Source organism: Bombina bombina, chromosome 1 (genome assembly GCF_027579735.1).
Source record: "Bombina bombina isolate aBomBom1 chromosome 1, aBomBom1.pri, whole genome shotgun sequence".
Classification (NCBI taxonomy): Eukaryota; Metazoa; Chordata; class Amphibia; order Anura; family Bombinatoridae; genus Bombina; species Bombina bombina.
In genome coordinates, this window is record NC_069499.1 from 848,870,021 (window position 1) to 848,882,250 (window position 12,230).

The window sequence follows — 12,230 nt, forward strand, 5'->3', positions numbered from 1 at the left end:
CGTCAGAAGCAGCACGCGTATTACAAGTTGACAGTAAACGCATTCGCTCGAGCTCCATTTAATTTAACGCGCCTCCGGTTAGCTCGACTTCAGAGCTTGGTTAACTGTTACACTCGAATAAAGCTAGATCTTCCCCAGAAATGATCCCCTTACAAGTAAATGGGTACTCACAAACCGAGCGCACTATAATGCAGTGCTATTCTTGCAGGCTGGAGTATTCAGAGCCCACCAGCTAGCTCCCACTAGATTTGATGTAATCTTGAGTCTGGGATGAAAGAACAAAAAAGGGGAGGGGAACAGGGAGACTCCAATGGTGCAGATGATCACTAATGCTTTCAAAGCCCCCAATATGTGGCCCTTCTGTGATGGAATACTCACATATGCTGCGCACTATAATGCAGTGAAAGTAGTGCAAGCTGGTATATCAGAGTCTACCAGCCGACTCAATCCAAAGAACAGGATCCACAGTCCAGAAAAGGATATGAGACCCCGAAATGAAGCTCACAAACCAAAAAAAAAAAAATATATAATTTAAAATATCCCAAGGCAAGGGATATATTTTATTAACAGTAGTATAAAAACAATACAAGAAATTCTGCTACGCGTTTTAAGTTGCTGCTGGCACCTTTTCATCAGGCAGTGGTAAGTGAGCTATACAAAACACACACTATATATATAGCACAAACATTATACATTGATTAAAAACACTATCACCGAGATTACGAGTTTTGCGTTAACAGGGGGTTGCTTACGGTAGCGGTGAGCTGGCAAAACGTGCTTGTGCACGATTTCCCCATAGGAATCAATGGGGCAGAATTGGTTGAAAAAAAAAACTAACACCTGCAAAAAAGCAGCGTTCAGCTTCTAACGCAGTCCCATTGATTCCTATGGGGAAACAAAAGTTATGTCTACACCTAACACCCTAACATGAACCCCGAGTCTAAATACCCCTAATATTACACTTATTAACCCCTAATCCGCCATCCCCGACACCTGCTTTATATTATTAACCCCTCTGCCGCTCTGGACACCGCCGCCACCTACATTATCCCATTGAACAGAACAAGACACACGGAGGAGCAGGCACTACTAGTGGGTATAAAACATAAAATTTATATCAAAAAAGTTCAAACATAACCCCCAGACAGGAGTAAAGATACAAATAAGACAGGTCTTACGCGTTTCACGCCCCATAGTGGCGCTTCATCATAGATATCATTATCCCTATGAACCCCTAATCTGCTGCCCCCAACATCGCCGACACCTACTTTTTATTTATTAACCCCTACTCTGCCGCCCCCAATGTCGCCGCCACCTACATACACTTATTAACCCCTAATCTGCCACCGCCAACGTCGCCACCACTATAAAAAATGTATTAACCCATAAATCTAAGTCTAACTCTAACACCCCCTAACTTAAATATAATTTAAATACATCTAAATTTTATCATTAACTAATTTATTCCTATTTAAAACTAAATACTTACCTATAAAATAAACCCTAAGCTAGCTACAATATAACTAATAGTTACATTGTAGCTAATTTAGGGTTTATACTTCAAAGAATGGGAGGAGTCTTTAGATGAATGTGGATTCAAATTAATGGAGATTTTAGTGAAACATAGGGGCAGAATCACCCAGGAGTTGGGTTTGGAGATTAGTCGTATTCAGGGTGATCTAGAAGGACAGGATATAGAAAGGGGTGTACACAGCGCCAACAGAGGCCTATGGGTCGTTATACACACTAGTAAAATATGATAATATATATTTATTGACCAGATACAATAAAAGATGCAATGAAATTAAAACAAGCAATAAAATTAAAACAATTTAGATATAAAAATAGATATTAAAAATTGTGGAACAGGTACAGAAATCCTTGTTACTTACAATTGTGCAAGAAGGGGGGTCTCGTTGATGAGACTGGAAAACAAGTTAAATGCGATATACCAACTAGCAAGTGAAATAAAAACTACTGGTAGAAAAAAGCAAGTGTTAATTAAAAACACTGGTAGAAAAAACACAGATAATTACTGGTGACAATGTCTCAGTCAAGATAAATACAGATGATACTGAAAGAAGTCAGATTATGGTGATGAAACCTAAAAAATAATAATCTGAAATGTAACCTTATTAGATTAAAAGCAGCTGATTACTGGTGACGATGTTCCAGTAAAGGGCTGAATGTAATAGCTGGTAATGCAAATGCAGCACAATAAAACGGCCTGCAGTTATGGATCCATATCTGAGGGATAGCCTAAGTGAACTTTGAAAACGATGTGATAGTTAAGGGGTCAAGAGCGAAATCCGCTCCCAAACAACAAATACAAATAACAAATGTGAAGTGCCGTCGCACAATATAAGCCAAAGTGTGATAAACAAAGATTTTACAATCAAAAGCAGACGTACAATAATAATCCACAGTGGGTTAACAGAGAATGGGGAAAACCAGATGAATAAAGAGTGTATAGCTATGTGACAAATGAAAAAATGTGAATAAACGTCAAAAAAATCCAAAAAATCTCACGATAATGGGTGTTCAACACAAAATTCAAAAAACTGTTGTTCAAAAAAACTGTTCAAAAAATGTTCAAAACAAGTGTCCAAATCAAGTCAGTGAAGAAATTATAAACCAACATTAACGTTATATCCAAATGCAAAAGTAATCAATTGGTGAAGTGCTCCCAATAGAAAAAAAGGAGGAGACCTTGGATCCCAATGCGTCCTAATGGAAATCAGCTGCTCCTGTGATATACTGGTCGAGTCCTAGAATCAAGACACAGTGGACCTTTATCAGTCTTGATAAAGGTCCACTGAGGACCGAAACGCGTAGACCCATTGGTAAGCATCTTTTCAATATTTCTGAGTTTATGAAAACTGTGCCACGCTATGTTTTATTTTTGATTCTAGGACTCGACCAGTATATCACAGGAGCAGCTGATTTCCATTAGGACGCATTGGGATCCAAGGTCTCCTCCTTTTTTTCTATTGGGAGCACTTCACCAATTGATTACTTTTGCATTTGGATATAACGTTAATGTTGGTTTATAATTTCTTCACTGACTTGATTTGGACACTTGTTTTGAACATTTTTTGAACAGTTTTTTTGAACAACAGTTTTTTGAATTTTGTGTTGAACACCCATTATCGTGAGATTTTTTGGATTTTTTTGACGTTTATTCACATTTTTTCATTTGTCACATAGCTATACACTCTTTATTCATCCGGTTTTCCCCATTCTCTGTTAACCCACTGTTTGGATTATTATTGTACGTCTGCTTTTGATTGTAAAATCTTTGTTTATCACACTTTGGCTTATATTGTGCGAGTGCACTTCACATTTGTTGTTTGTATTTGTTGTTTGGGAGCGGATTTCGCTCTTGACCCCTTAACTATCACATCGTTTTCAAAGTTCACTTAGGCTATCCCTCAGATATGGATCCATAACTGCAGGCCGTTTTATCGTGCTGCATTTGCATTACCAGCTATTACATTCAGCCCTTTACTGGGACATCGTCACCAGTAATCAGCTGCTTTTAATCTAATAAGGTTACATTTCAGATTATTATTTTTTAGGTTTCATCACCATAATCTGACTTCTTTCAGTATCATCTGTATTTAGCTTGACTGAGACATTGTCACCAGTAATTATCTGTGTTTTTTCTACCAGTGTTTTTAATTAACACTTGCTTTTTTCTACCAGTAGTTTTTATTTCACTTGCTAGTTGGTATATCGCATTTAACTTGTTTTCCAGTCTCATCAACGAGACCCCCCTTCTTGCACAATTGTAAGGAACAAGGATTTCTGTACCTGTTCCACAATTTTTAATATCTATTTTTATATCTAAATTGTTTTAATTTTATTGCTTGTTTTAATTTCATTGCATCTTTTATTGTATCTGGTCAATAAATATATATTATCATATTTTACTAGTGTGTATAACGACCCCTAGGCCTCTGTTGGCGCTGTGTACACCCCTTTCTATATCCTTCACTTTGTTTTTTGGGGGGTTGGTTAGACCCTCTTTGTGTACCATAGCATAGGAGTCATCTTAGCGCTGGATCACCTTATTCATATTCTGATCTAGAAGGACACAAAGATCACTCTGAATATGAAAAAATGAATTCTAATGTGATTTCAAAGACTGATAAATATCAAAGTGAAATCATTAAGAATAAAAATAAAAAAATGTTAAGAGATTTGGGGGATTATGAGTCTGGCCAAGTTTACTCCTATAATAAAAAGGAGGTAGCCGTAATAGATTCTGACTTAGACGGGGTAGAAGAAATATCACCTACTACCGCTAAAGGAGAAAACTAATACAGGTGTGCAAGGCAATAGTGGACCTGCGCAAAATAAAAATAAAAATAAAAGTAAGAATCAATCAACTATAACCACATCATATATATCACCATTTAAGAATTATACACAAAATAAAAATAATAAAAATAAGATTAAAAATATACCTAAGCAAGGTAAGGGTAAGATGGTGGAGACTCCAATGTGGAAAAATAAACAACAGCAATTCCATAAATCATCTGGAGGTAATTTAGAGAATTACCCTAGATATCATATCAAAAACAACATGATAAACAGTTTGGTTCCCCTATGGCCTCAACATCTAGGGCCACCTATGACAATTACCCTAGGGATAATTATAATTTTTTAGAACAACAACAGGAAAAATTCTGGTCCCCACCACACCAGTATTTAAAAGGGATCTGGAAATGAGATCTCAAGGTCAAGGAACCCCACGAAAAAGACCTTTCGCAAACGGGGTAACAGAGGAAGGGGTAAGACCTGCAAAAAGACCAAACTGGAGAGATTGAAGGGAATCTTCAATCTGTCCAGTCATCAGTTAAATAATACAGAGATAGGGGTTTTAGGAAGGGGTCTTAATTTCAGTCCATCTAATTCCCACAATATCTTTGATCTATTTGTTGATATAAACAAATTTGTAAGAAAGTTGGATATTCAACGATATTTTGCAGTAAAGAAACTCAAAGGGTCCAACTGCAAGGTGATTCTAACTAATGATATGGCCGAGAGAGAGGCCACAAATTATATCTATTTTGAGCCAGATGAATTATGGGAGCATTTGTGTAATGATGTAATACATACTGAGGTAAGACCTATATCTAGTTTTAACCTTAGTGTGCCATCTAATTCGTATTTGGAGGTATTTAGAAATTTAGTGCTAAGTGACTTAGAAGATATCAAGAATTATAATCTTGATGAAGGTAATCTTAATAGATTTGAAAGGAAAGCTATCTCTAACTTGATGTCAGATAACAATATTATCATAAGACAGGCGGAAAAAGGGTGGGGGGGGTAGTTATTCAAAATAGAACTGACTACTTGAAAGAAGCAGATAATTTGCTCAAAGATGAGTCTTGCTATGAAATTCTAGCTTTTGATCCCACTCTAGTTTATTTAAAGGAATTGATAAAATTAATTGATGATGGGTACTCCCAGGGGGTGTAACATATCTCAGCCTAATGTCACTATCCCTTTAAGAAATCCTTCTCTGACTGCTGCATTTGGGCAGTATTCACATTCAGCTTGCCTGCCTGCCTGATTAATCATTCATGCACCTGATTACCTCAGCCTCTTATTAAACCTTCTCAGGTCTAATGTGCCTTGCATTAACATTGAAGTGTGATCCTGAACAGAGGTCTGTGACTGTATCCTGCATGAACTTAGCAACTATTCCAAGATACAGCATTTTCTATTACCTATGCAAAATATCATCAAACCGCAAGTATCAAAAATATCTCCATTCTGTTTCCTGGACACAGCTACTTAACAATCTCTGAACTTTATAATAAATCAACTATGCTTTTGTTTACCATCACTCTCTAATTACAACAGCATCTTACTCAGAACTTTATAACTATTTATCTGCTATAAGTTGTCATTGCTGAAATATCCTGCTGCTATTCAGAACTCTGCATCTTTATGTTCAGTTAAAAGCTTTCATGTGATTCTTCAATATATGCACAAAACAGTAATTAATGCCTAAGACTTGCAACCTGTTTATCACCTGTGCTGCTCTGCTAATTACTGACATACAGCTCTTTATAATATTATGTACTGTGAACCTGCAGCAAACCAAGTTTGCATTTATAAGCACAAACAATGCCTAAACTTTCAGCTTGTCTAACTACCTGTGCAGCTGTGCTTAACTCTGACATACAGCTTTATATAATGTTATGTACTGTGAACCTGCAACAAACCTAGTTTGCATCTAAGTGTCACTCTTTTACCAGTTTACTCTGAAACCTGAACATTCCACATTGCTAAATATTTCTCTCATTGAATCCTGCAGCTACTCCTGTTAACTAATTATAACTCACAGTGAAGCCAGAATATATTGTAAACAAATATTGCACCCTCCATTAATTCTTCAATAACTTCTAGCAACTATGAATCACAGAATATCATCTATCCACGTCCAGGATACTCTTCCCCGGGTCAGGGGTCGGTGTCTTCAAATCCCTACCACTGCCCAGAGGGTCTGTTTCCTGAGCGCATGTACACCGGATCATGACAGGGGGTATTGAATAAAAAGGAAAAACAATTTTTAGTACCTATTAAACCAAGCGTGGCATATTATTACCATCTACCGAAAATCCATAAGGGTCTTATTGATCCCCCTGGGAGACCCATCATCTCAGGAATTGGCTGCTTAACATATAATCTTTCTTGTTATATTGACATTTTCCTGAAAAGGATCATGGTAAACTTGGATTCTTATATTAGGGATACCACTGATCTACTTAGCAAATTAGGTGCCATTCAATTGGAGAAATTACAGAATAGCATTTGGATTAACTGTGATGTAGCCGCTTTATATACGAATATTCAACATAGTATTGGTCTTAAGGCTGTTAGATATTTCTTAGAATTGGATATTTATATGCCGGAAAGACAAAGGGAATTTCTACTTAATGTTATTTTATTTGTGTTAAAACATAACTACTTTGTATACCAGGACTCCTTATTTTTACAAAATTGTGGAACAGCCTGGGGACGACGTTCGCCCTGAGTTTTGCAAATCTATTTATGGGATACTTTGAGATACACCATATGTACCCCTCTGAACTCTGGGCGAACGTCGTCCACTATGGCCGTTACATAGATGATTTAATTTTTATCTGGAATGGCACTACCAAAGAGGCTGAGAGTTTTGGAGGTTATCTGAATAATAATGATTATGGAATTTCTTTTTCTCATAATATCAGAAGTGACAGTGTGGATTTTTTGGATGTCACACTGGGGTGGGATAATGATGGAAGTATTTATTCCAAACCCTTCTTTAAGTAGGTTGATTACAACAGCTATATAGACAAAAGAAGCAATCACCACCCGAGATGGCTGAATAATGTACCATACAGCCAGTTCTGTAGAATTCGTAGAAACTGTAAGAGAGAAAGTGATTTTGTTAAAGAAGTGGAAGTTCTATCTAACAGATTCAAAGAGAAAGGGTATAATCATAAAATTATCTCACAGGGCATGAGTAAGGCCTCTCTAAAAAATAGGGATGAATTGCTCAGAGCTAAATCATCTAGAGTAAATAAATATGAGGATGTACCAAAATGTATAACTCAATTTAAAGGGACAGTCAACACCAGAATTTTTGTTGTTTAAAAAGAAAGATAATCCCTTTATTACCCATTCCCCAGTTTTGCATAACCAACACAGTTAAAATAATACACGTTTTACCTCTGTAATTATCTTGTATCTAAGCTTATGCTGACTGCCCCTTTATTTCAAAAAATATAGAGAGCTATAGGAGCGCTTGGGATACCTATATAGGAATCTTAGCTGAGTAGGGTCAAAGGTATTTGAGCCAAACCAAATGTTTATAAATGGTTTTAAAATACGTATTTATTACACAATGTTAGAAAACAATATCATAAAATATAAAATCGGTATGCAAATGGTATATATAATTATACCATGTTATAGATGTAGTATAGAGTATTAGCCCTATCTAAACATACAATATAGATGTAGTATAGAGTATTAACCCTATCTGAACATATATCTCTATCTGACAATTGAATATAAGATCGCTTCGCAAATAATTTAAATTCTATGGTTCACGGTATGTGGTTCAAACCTTAGGAGACTTTTTAAGCCATAAGATAAAAAACACATAAGATAAAAAACAACATATATGATTTTCAATACAAGTGATAGCGTGGTTAACCTTAAAAAAGTGAAAAATGTGTAAAAAATGAAAAACGTTTTTTTCAAAAAAGCAGAAATAAAAGCCGGTGTACACCTTTAAAGGCTTTAGTGTGGATGTCCTTGCAAATAGTGACAAAATCGTGAAAAAATATATATAATTGTGAAAAAAGTCTTAATCCAATCTAATGTTCTTTGTGTGACAGTTTATATCCGATATGTGTTGATGTCAATGTTCTTGTAAATGATGTTTGAATCCTAATATTCCTTTAGTCCAAATGTCGATTTTCACAGATTCTTCTATGTCCTAAATAGAAGAAAATAGACAAACATAGTGCAATATGCCCATCCAAATGTGGCTTAATAGGTATAGAACTCACTGATTGGGGACCTGAGCCTTCAATATCAGTTCACAATCCACGCGTTTCGATCCTTGCTGGATCTTTCTCACGATAAATACAATTATATATATTTTTTCACGATTTTGTCACTATTTGCAAGGACATCCACACTAAAGCCTTTAAAGGTGTACACCGGCTTTTATTTTTGCTTTTTTGAAAAAAACTTTTTTCATTTTTTACACATTTTTCACTTTTTTAAGGTTAACCACGCTATCACTTGTATTGAAAATCATATATGTTGTTTTTTATCTTATGTGTTTTTTACCACATACCGTGAACCATAGAATTTAAATTATTTGCGAAGCGATCTTATATTCAATTGTGAGATAGAGATATATGTTCAGATAGGGTTAATACTCTATACTACATCTATATTGTATGTTTAGATAGGGCTAATACTCTATACTACATCTATAACATGGTATAATTATATATACCATTTGCATACCGATTTTATATTTTATGATATTGTTTTCTAACATTGTGTAATAAATACGTATTTTAAAACCATTTATAAACATTTGGTTTGGCTCAAATACCTTTGACCCTACTCAGCTAAGATTCCTATATAGGTATCCCAAGCACTCCTATAGCTCTCTATATTTTTTGATACTCTAAAGGTCTGGTCAAGAGATTTTGCACTCAGGAGCTGGAGTAGTAGTATTTTTTGGCGCTGGAGAAACCTACATGATCTATTTTGCCCCTTTATTTCAGTTCTTTTGACAGACATGCGATTTAGCTAATCAGTGCTCAGTCCTAGGTCACTTTACGTGCATGAGCTCAATGTTATCTATATGAAACATGTGAACTAATGCCCTCTAGTGGTCAAAATGTATTCAGATTAGAGGCAGTCTTCAAGGTCTAAGAAATTAGCATATGAACCTCCTAGTTTTAGCTTTCAACTAAGAATACCAAGAGAACAAAGCAAAATTGGTGATAAAAGTAAATTGGGAAGTTGTTTAAAATTGCATTTCCTATTTAAAACATGAAAGTTTTTTTTGGACTTGACTGTCCCTTTAATAGCAACTATAGAGATATCGCCCTGGCTATAGAAAAACACTGGCCCATTCTAAAGAATGATCCAATTCTTAAAGAAATTGTAGGGAATAAACCGTTATGTATCTTTAGGAGGGCCCCTACTTTCAAAAGTTGTTTAGCCCCCAGTAAGGTTGTGACATCAAAAGGAGACTAAGGGACAACATCAGTAGTCTTCTGGTTTTTTGAAACTTAAGAAGGGGGTCTACAAATGTGCTAAGAGTAGATACCAGACATGTGACTATATTGGACACAAGGAGACGAGTTTTAGATTAGACATGTGCGTTTCGATTTGTTCTGAATCGAAATTCAGCCTAATTTGTTAAATTCTGAGATTCGGATCGATTCGAATTTCCGAATTACGGTAGTACTGAATCTACCAAATAAATCCGAATTAGTTCGGATTTATTCGTTACATTCGGCTGGTCATGGATTACACTAGTATTGTACAGTATATTAGGTTATATCACTCTGCTATGGGTTACACCTAATATACAGGACATAATACTAGTCTAATACACAGCACATCCCACCTAACACATACCGAAATACTTGGACAAAAGGAGACGAGTTTTAGATCCAATAGGACTGGAGAAATATTTCAGATTAGGACCCGGATGACATGTGAAAGCATATATGTTGTTTATTTAATAACATGCATTTGTGGAATGCAGTATTGTGGACGCACCAGTAGGTGTTTGAGAACACGATGGGGAGAACACCATAGAAACATTAAACATAACTTTAATAAATAAAGTGTGTCACAACATAGTACACTCATGCATGGGGGTAAAGATGAAAATACATATCATATTGTCCCTATAGAATTCATCCCAAAATCTGTGCGTTATAATAGATTTACTAGGTTGCGACAAAGGGAGACCTATTGGATCTGGAAGCTCAAGACACTATTCCCTGAGGGATTAAATGAGAATTTAGATTTGGCAGCTTTCCAATAGTTTCTCCCTTTTTTGTAATGATTTGGTAAACTCGCTAATAGAGGACGTTTTTTGTCCTTTCTAACATTGTTATTTGTATAGTATTAGACTGAATTTAGTATTCAGTCTAATATACACCTTTCCTTTGTAGATTGGTGATTAATCTTTTGAGAATACATATGTTGCATTTAAGATTACTCTACCATTGTTGTACGTGCTGTATGATATGATTTAAATGAATTTGTTTACATACAGTGCTGATAATGTGGCTATATGTATAGGGATATCTAGAGAGTGTGTATATTGTTTATTTTCCACATATCTATGTATCGTTTCAAGCAATGTTATTTTTGAGTAGCCATAGATACGCCCTTATGTATAACGTTGCTATGACAACAGAAACATTTTTCTGTAACCAACATTGTCTGCTTAGGTCTCCCCTTTTTGTTTACTGGACATATTTGCCATTAGTTTACACAGGGGCCCAATATTTTGTGCTTTAAATATGAGCGCATTGGGTTTGTGTGTGTGATGGCTTTTAGTGTCAAGTTTGGTCCCATAGTGTTGTGTGTGACTCCGCCTTGTGATTACTGATTGGTTCAGGTGAAGTGACATCACGATTTGAGGGGGGTGTTGCTATGACACCGATACACTAACAGGATTGAGCGTGCGTCTGTTTACCTATTTCAAGCTGCCAGCTCGCAGGGTGGACTTATAAGAGGAATATGGATTGTTATATTCTATATTTACCAAGGAGGCAGCTCTTTCTGTATACAATTACTACTATACGGTGGTGTTTGCCTTATAGGTGGAGCTTTAAGGCCTGATCTTATACTGATGCATGTATACACATATATATGTTTATATGCTGCATCCTGGCATATATATATATATGTTTGTATGCTGCATCCTGGCATATGTATGTTTGTGTGCTGCATCCTGGCATGTGTATGTTTGTATGCTGCATCCTGGTGCATATGTGTTTGTATGCTGCATCCTGGCATGTATATGTTTGTGTGCTGCATCCTGGTGCATATGTGTTTGTATGCTGCATCCTGGCATGTATATGTTTGTGTGCTGCATCCTGGCAAATATGTGTTTGTATGCTACATCCTGGCATGTGTATGTTTGTATGCTGCATCCTGGCATATATATGTTTGTGTGCTGCATCCTGGCGCATATGTATGTTTGTATGCTGCATCCTGGCAAATATGTGTTTGTATGCTACATCCTGGCATGTGTATGTTTGTATGCTGCATCCTGGCAAATATGTGTTTGTATGCTACATCCTGGCATGTATATGTTTGTGTGCTGCATCCTGGCGCATATGTATGTTTGTATGCTGCATCCTGGCATATATATGTTTGTGTGCTGCATCCTGGCGCATATGTATGTTTGTATGCTGCATCCTGGCACATATGTATGTTTGCATGCTGCATCCTGGCAAATATGTGTTTGTATGCTGCGTCCTGGCATGTATATGTTTGTATGCTGCATCCTGGCATGTATATGTTTGTATGCTGCATCCTGGCATGTATATGTTTGTATGCTGCATCCTGGCATGTATATGTTTGTATGCTGCATCCTGGCATATATATGTTTGTATGCTGCGTCCTGGCATGTATATGTTTGTATGCTGCATCCTAGCATGTATATGTTT